We start from the raw sequence: 8733 nt of genomic DNA, 5'->3' as shown, positions 1-8733 counted from the left end.
TGAGCTTATTTCAATTTAATAATGTGGTTATTTGGATGGTTTTGTTGTGCCCAAAGGCTCAAGACCCCACAAGGACCACCAGAGACCATGATCAATGCAAGCAGCAAAGAGTCATTTATTAGCAAGTTCGAACCTGGTCCTCTGCGTCCTTAACCAGTGACGCTAAGAAAGGCCCCGAGTCCTCATTAGCAGGGTTTTTATAATGAAAGGCAAGCAGTTTTACAGTGTTATTTTAATTGGTTAACATTTGAACAGCTAAACATTAGTCCTCCTCTGGTTGGGTCCGGCCAATCTATTTGATTCTCATTGGGTCCTGCCAGAACTGAACGGTCCCAGTGGAAGAAGGGAGGAGGGAAGGGGTGAACTATGCAGGAGATGAGTCGAGGCTAAGCCGTCCTTGAAGGATAAGGTCTCCAGGCTATCCGTCCTTGAAGGATAAGGTCTCCAGGCAACCGCACATGCCTCGGACAAATATCTCTTAACAACCTTGGTAAGCACAGGGGCCCAGCAGTCCTGTTTGTCCTTGAGACAGTTAGCAGCACAGATACCACCCTGCTCTCAACAGGACGACACGGCTGAGGCCTTGATCTTCACACACCAGGACACAGTGTGGCCATAGCACTGCGTCTCTATTCAGCCCCCAGCAGAATGGCTCGCTTGCTCCAGTTTAGAGCATCTGCAGCACAGCTCCCATGCAAAGCCTGGTGGGTGACTGATGTCAGGGCTGGGGGCCCTGAGATGTGAGTGCCATGTCCTTGCAGGACTCTCTCCTCATAGGCCACCTCAGAGGCAGCAGCTCGCCCACATCACATTGTTCTGAGTCTCTATAGAAATGGCTGTGCAGAGGTGCCACCTGGATCAGGCCATCAGCTTGCACCTTGTTTGGCATCAGGAAAGACCACGTGCAGAATGTCCACTGCCGCTGGCCATGCCACCCGCTGTGCACTGGACTGGTCTCATATGCAAGCTGATGTGGCCAATTCCTTCCAAAGGTGGGGCTGGGGAAAATGGGCTCTTCTGACTCGCTGGTGGGTGTCCCTCTTCCCTGGTTGGTGAGGACTGCAGCGCTCCTCTACATTCTGCTCTGGCTGCTTCCTGGCTGCAGAGCTGGCAGCCCTGTGTACTGTCTGCTGCGGCTTCCTGGGCCCCAGCTTTGGCTCCGCACTTACCCGCTTTTACTTTTACGTCCCTCACACATCCCCCTTCCCTCTTTCTATTTCCATGCTGTCCTAACAGTTTAGCTTGGTCAGTGGTGAACACAGTGCAGTGTTAGATAGAAAGTCTGACTGCCTGGAATTTTGAGAAGCAAGCTGGTTTTACCTGTGTGACCTTGAACAAGGTTCCCAATATTGTCTAAATCCCACTTTTTGTCCATAAAATGAAGGAAAAGTAAAGTCCCTATCTCAAATGGTTGTTGGGAATTTATAATACTGATGTGATATGGTTCAAAGATATGCTTGCAATTGTTTTTTCCTTTTCAAAAATCATGGTAACAAATATCGCAGGAACCCAGAGGATCATTAGGAACTATTTTGAAAACGTATACTCCAATAAATTGGAAAACCTAGAAGACATAGATACATTTCTAGACATATACAACCTGCCAAAATTGAATCAATGAGGCATAGAAAACCTAAGCAGACCAGTAAAGAACAAAGAAAAGGACGTGATGGATTCTCAGCTAACTACTACCAAACCTTTAAAGAAGAACTGATACCAATGCTCCTAAAATTATTCTATGAACTAGAAAGGGATGGAACACTTTCAAATTCATTCTGTAAAGCCAGTATCACTCTCATACAAAAGCCAGATAAGCACACATCAAGGAAAGAGAACAGCAGACCTATATCCCTGATGAATTCAGATGCAGAAATCCTTAATCAAATATTAGCCAATCATGTTCAACAGCATGTTAAGAAGATTGCACATGATGACCAAGTTCATTTTATCCCACAGAAGCAAGGATGGTTTAACATACACAAATCCGTAAGTGTATTCATCATATAATAGAGTTAAGGACGAAATATTTAGTTGTCTCAGTAGATGTAGAGAAGGCCTTTGACAAAATTCAGCACCCACTCATGAGAAAAACGCTAGTAAACTAAGCATGGAAGGAACATCTTGACATCATTGAAAACCCACAGCCAACCTCATAGCAAATGGGGGAAAACTAAAAGCACTTACTGAGAAATGGAAAACTGCACCCATTAAGCACCACCTTGTCTTCCTCTCTCCCAGCCCCCAGTGGAAACTATCCTTCCTTCCTCTGGTGATCAGCTTGTTTCCCTCAGCATGCTGTCCTCAGGGGTCAGCTTTCTTTTCAGGGCTGAGTATTATTCCAAGCTGTGTTTGCCCTGGACCACATTTCCTTTATCCATCCACCACCATGAGCATGCAGACTGCTGCCACCATGAGCTGTTGTGAATGATGCAGCCTGAATGTGGGTGTGCTCACGTCTCCTGCAGACCCTGCTCTCAATTCTTTTGGGGGGTCTACCCAGAGGTGGAATTGCTGGATCACACAGTGGCTCTAGTATTAATTTTTGGAGGAACTTTGGTTCTGTTTTTCATGAGGACTGCTCCAATTCACACCCACTCCTCAATGCAGAAGCCTCTCCTTTCCCACACACTGTCCACACTGGCCTTTTTCATAACAGTCATTCTGACAGAGGTGAGGCCAAAGTGTGCATGTTTGAATTGTATTTCCCTACCTCCTAGTGTGTGGGCAAGTACCTTCTCCTGTGAAGCTGATCATTTGCATATTCACTCCTGGTCTGGTCTTTGCTTTTTTTAATCAGGTGTTTTGTTGTTGAGATGCAGGAGGCCTTTGGACACTTTGGGTATTAACTCCTTATCGGATTTGCAAATACTTCTCCCATTCCATAGGCCGCCTTTTTGGCCTGCCCTGTCCTTGGATACGCAGGAGCTTTACGTTGTCATGTGGTTCAATCTGTCTGCTTCCAGTTCTGTGGCCTGTGCTTTTTGGGGTCATATCCAAGAGCCATGATCACATGCAATGTCACACAGGTTTCCCTGCATTTTCTCTCAAGAGTTTGATACTTCTCACCTTATGTTGGGTTTTTGATCTGTCTGAGTGAAAAAGAAATCTCCAGGGCCAGATGGCTTCGTGAGAGACTTCTAGAAAAATTTAAAGAGGAATTAACACTAATTCTATACAATCTCACCCAGAAAATAGGGGAGAATACTTTCTTTTTTTTTATTGTAAACAAATGGGATACCTGTTGTTTCTCTATTTGTACATGGAGTCAAGGCATACCATTTGTGTAATCATAAATTTACATAGGGTAATGTTGTTTGATTCATTCTGTTATTTTTTTCCCTTCCCCCCACCCCTCCCACCCCTCCCACCCCTCTTTTCCCTCTATACAGTCCTTCCTTCCTCCATTCTTACCACCCTCCTTATCCCTAACCCTAAACCTAACCCTAACCCTAACGCTAACCCCTCCCACCCCCCATTATATGTCCTCATCCACTTATCAGCGAGATCATTCGTCCTTTATTCTTCATAATAGAGTTGAAGATCTGGTATTGCAATATCCCCTGCTTCACTCTTTCTACTGAGGATTGCTTTAGCTATTCTGGGTTTTTTATTCTTCCAGATGAATTTCATAATTGCTTGCTCTATTTCTGTAAGGTACATCATTGGGATTTTAATTGGAATTGCATTGAATCTGTATAGCACTTTAGGTAGTATGGCCATTTTGACAATATTAATTCTTCCTATCCAAGAACATGGGAGATCTTTCCATCTTCTAAGGTTTTCTTTAATTTCTTTCTTTACTGTTCTGTAGTTCTCATTGTAGTGGTCTTTCACCTCTTTTGTGAGATTGATTCCCAAGTATTTTATTTTTTTGATGCTATCGTGAATGGGGTACATTTCCTAATTTCTCTTTCTGAAGATTCATCACTTATGTATAAAAATGCATTGGATTTATGCGCATTGATCTATATCCTGCTACTTTACTGAATTCACTTATGAGTTCTAAAAGTTTTCTTGTGGAATTTCCAGGTCCTCTAAATATATAATCCTGTCATCAGTGAAAGGGATAGTTTGAGTTCTTCTTTCCAATTTGTATCCCTTTGATTTCTTTTGTTTGTCTAATTGCTCTGGCTAGAATCTCAAGGACGATGTTGAATAAAGTGGTGAAAGAGGGCATCTCTGCCTTGTTCTAGTTTTTAGGGGAATGCTTTCAGTTTTTTCACCATTTAGAAATGATATTGGCCATGGGTTTAGCGTAGATGGCCTTTACAATGTTAAGGAATGTTCCCACTATCCCTAATTTTTCTAGTGTTTTGAGCATGAAGGAATGCTGTATTTTATTGAATGCCTTTTTCTGCATCTATTGAAATAATCATGTGATTCTTAACTTTTAGTCTGTTGATATGGTGAATGACATTTATTGATTTCTGGATTTTTTTTATTATTATAAACAAATGGGATACATGTTGTTTCTCTGTTTGTACATGGCGTAACTGCATTACCATTTGTGTAATCATAAATTACATAGGGTCATGTTGTTGAATTAATTCTGTTATTTTTCCCTTCGACCCCACTTCCTCCCACCCTCCCACCCCTCTTTTCCCTCTATACATCCTTCCTGTCCCCATTCTTTGCCCCCCCCTAACCCTAACTATAACCTAAACTAACCCTCCCGTCACCCCATTATGTGTCATCATGCACTTATTAGCGATATCCTGCGTCCTCTGGTTTTTTGAGATTGGCTTATCTCACTTGCATGATATTCTCCAAGTTTAAGCCTGCCTGCAAATGCCATAATTTTATCATTTCTTTATGGCTGAGTAAATATTCCCATTGTATATATATACCACAGTTCTTTACCATTCATCAATGTAAAGACATTAGGTTGGTTCCACAATATGGTATTGTGAACTGAGCGTTATGAACATTGAGTGGCTGTATCTCTGTAATATGCTGATTTTAAGTCCTTTGGGTATAGGCCAAGGAGTGGGATAGCTGGGTCAAATGGTGGTTTCCATTCCAAGTTGTCTAAGGAGTCTCCACACTGCTTTCCAGAGTGGCTGCACTAATTTGCAGCCCCCACCAGCAATGTATGAGTGTACCTTCTCCCCACATCCTCGCCAACACCTGTTGTTGCTTGTATTCTTGATAATCGCCATTCTAATTGGGGGTGAGGACGGAATCTTAGGGTGGTTTTGATTGCATTTCTCTTATACTAGAGATGTTGAACATTTTTCCATATGTTTGTTGATGCTTGTAGATCTTCTTCTGTGAAGTGTCTATTCATTTCCTTAGCCCATTTGTCGATTGGATATTTGCATTCTTGGTGTAGAGTTTTTTTGAGTTCTTTATAGATTCTGGAGATTAGCTGCTCTATCTGAAGTATGATTGGCAAAGATTTTCTCCCACTCGTAGGCTCTTCTTCGCATTGCTGATAGTTTCCTTTGCCGAGAGAAAGCTTTTTAGTTTGAATCTATCCCAGTTATTAATTCTTGCTTTTATTTCTTGTGCTATGGGAGTCCTGTTGAGGAAGTCTGGTCCTAAGCCGACATGTTGAAGCTCTGGACCTACTTTTTCTTCTATAAGATGCAAGGTCTCTGGTCTGATTCCAAGATCCTTAATCCATTTTGAGTCCAGTTTCGTGCATGGTGAGAGATATGGGTTTAGTTTCATTCTGTTGCATATGGATTTCCAATTCTCCCAGCACCATTTGTTGAAGAGGCTATCTTTTCTCCATTGCATATTTTTGGCCCCTTTGTCTAGTATGAGAAAATTGTATTCATTTGGGTTTGTGTCCGTGTCCTCTCTTCTGTACCATTGATCCACCTTTCTATTTTGGTACCAATACCATGCCGTTTTTGTTACTATTGCTTTGTAGTAGAGTTGAAGATCTGGTATTGCGATACCCCCTGCCTCACTCTTTCTGCCAAGGATTGCTTTAGCTATTCTGGGTTTTTTATTCTTCCAGATGAATTTCATAATTGCTTGCTCTATTTCTGTAAGGTACATCATTGGGATTTTAATTGGAAATGCACTGAATCTGTATAGCACTTTAGGTAGTATGGCCATTTTGACAATATTAATTCTGCCTATACAAGAACATGGGAGATCTTTCCACCTTCTAAGGTTTTCTTTAATTTCTTTCTTTACTGTTCTGTAGTTCTCATTCTAGAGGTCTTTCACCTCTTTTGTGAGATTGATTCCCAAGTATTTTATTTTGTTTGATGCTATTGTGAATGGGGTAGTTTTCCTAATTTCTCTTTCTGAGGATTCATCACTTATGTATAAAAATGCCTTAGATTTATGTGCATTGATCTTATATCCTGCTACTTTACTGAATTCACTCTTGAGATCTAAAAGTTTTCTGGTGGAATTTCCTGGTTCCTCTAAGTATACAATCATATCATCAGCAAATAGGGATAGTTTGAGTTCTTCTTTTCCTATTCATATCCCTTTAATTTCTTTGGTCTGTCTAATTGCTCTGGCTAGAGTTTCAAGGACGATATTGAAAAGAAGTGGTGAAAGAGGGCATCCCTGCCTTGTTCCAGTTTTTAGGGGGAATGCTTTCAGTTTTTCACCATTTAGGATGATATTAGCCATGGGCTTAGCATAGATGACCTTTACAATGTTAAGGAATGTTCCCACTATCCCTATTTTTACTAGTGTTTTGAGCATGAAGGGGTGCTGTATTTTATCAAATGCTTTCAATGCATCTATTGAAATAATCATGTGATTCTTGACTTTAAGTCTATTGATATGGTGCATTACATTTATTGATTTCCTGATGTTGAACCAACCTTGCATCCCTGGGATGAAACCCACTTGATCATGGTGCACTATCTTTTTAATATGTTTTTGTATGTCGATTTGCTAAAATTTTGTTTAGGAATTTTTGCGTCGATGTTCATTAAGGATATTGGTCTGAAATTTTCTTTCCTCAATGTGTCTCTGTCGGGTTTAGGTATCAGGGTGATATTGGCTTCATAGAATGAGTTTGGGAGAATTCCCTCCTCTTCTATTTCCATGAATACTTTGAGGAGTAACTGGAATGAGCTCTTTTTTAAAGGTTTTGTAGAATTCGGCTAGAGACCCATCTCTGGTCCCGAACTTTCTTTGTTGGTAGGCTTTTAATGACCTCTTCTATTTCATTGCTTGAAATTGATTTATTTAAGTTGTGTATGTCCTCCTCGTTCAGTTTAGAGGTAATTCATAAGTCTCTAGAAACTTGTGAAGTCTTCGAGGTTTTCTGTTTTGTTGGCGTACTAGATTTTCAAAAATAGCTTGTAATTATGTTTTGTATTTCACTCATGTCTGTTGGATATTTCCTTGTTCATTCGAATGTTAGTAATTTGAATTTTCTCCCTCTTTCTCTTTGTTAGTGTGGCTAAGGGCTTATGCAATTTTTGTTTATTTTTGCAAAGAACCAACTATTTATTTTGTTAATTTTTCCAATTGTTTCTTTTGTTTTGATTTCGTTGATTTCAGCTCTGATTTTAACTATTTCCTGTCTTCTACTACTTTTGGTGTTGTTCTGCTCTTCTTTTTCTAGGGCTTTGAGCTGTAGTGTTAAGTTGTTTATTTGTTGATTTCTACTTCTTTTTTTGAATGTGACCCATGAAATAAATCTTCCTCTAAGTACTGCTTTCATAGTGTCCCAGAGATTTTGATATTATGTGTCTTTGTTTGGGGAGAATACTTTCTAATTCACTGTATGAAGCTACTATTACCTGGATACCAAAAGCAGGGGAGAAAAAGTTCAAAAATAAAGAAAATACATCCAGTATTTCTCCTGAAGATAGAAAACCTTAAAAATCTTAACTAACAAAACTCAGCAATATGTATAAAGAAGTTATAACATGACTAAATGGACTTTATCTCAGACTTTCAAGGCTCATTCTATATTCAAAAGTCAGAACATGTAATCCTCCACATGAAGATGAAAAAAAATCACATGATTGTATTAATTGGCACAAATGTTTATTTGATGAAATTCAGTTACCTTGATAAAAATTTCAAGTTAAGATTTGAAAGGAACTTCCTCTCCTTTTTAAAGACCATGTGGAACCACTGTCAGACCTTATAGTGAAAGATAACTGAATGCTCCCCAGGGTTAGGGACAAGAGAAGGCCATCTACCCTCTCTGTCCACCTAAGGTAGGGCCGGTGTCTAACCCCTGACAAAGACAAATGCAAACAAACAAACAAAGAAATAATGATTAGATAAATGCATGCAGACCAGAAAGGAAGAAACAAAACTCTCTCCTTTCTCATGTGGCATGATTGTTAATAAAGAAAATCGCAAAAAATTTACAAAAAGAGAAGAAAAACTCCACAAATTAAGTGAGTTTATTAACATTGCAGGACTCAAGACCAACATACAAGATAAATTACATTTCTAAATATTAGTAAAGAGCAAAAGTTAGAAGTATACCTGAATGAATGCTTCAAAAAAGAAATACTTGGATGAGAATCTAACAAAACATGCACAAGAGTTTATGCTGAAAACTACAAAATGCCATTGAAAGAAAACCAAGGTCTGAATACATGGGGAGATTCACTCTGCTTGTGGATTGGAAGACTCTACTTTGCAAGGTTTCCTGCAGACATAGGTGAGCTTATTGTAAAATTTATATGCATGGGCACAGGCCCTAGAAGATACAGTAATTTCAAAAAATAAGAATAAAGTAGGAGAAATCACTCAATGATTTCAATATTTATTCCTGCATGTGACTGT

The sequence above is a fragment of the Sciurus carolinensis genome, unplaced genomic scaffold (assembly GCF_902686445.1).
Source record: "Sciurus carolinensis unplaced genomic scaffold, mSciCar1.2, whole genome shotgun sequence".
Taxonomy (NCBI): domain Eukaryota; kingdom Metazoa; phylum Chordata; class Mammalia; order Rodentia; family Sciuridae; genus Sciurus; species Sciurus carolinensis.
The sequence above is the reverse complement of the archived record's forward strand: the minus strand, read 5'-3'. Positions refer to the sequence as shown.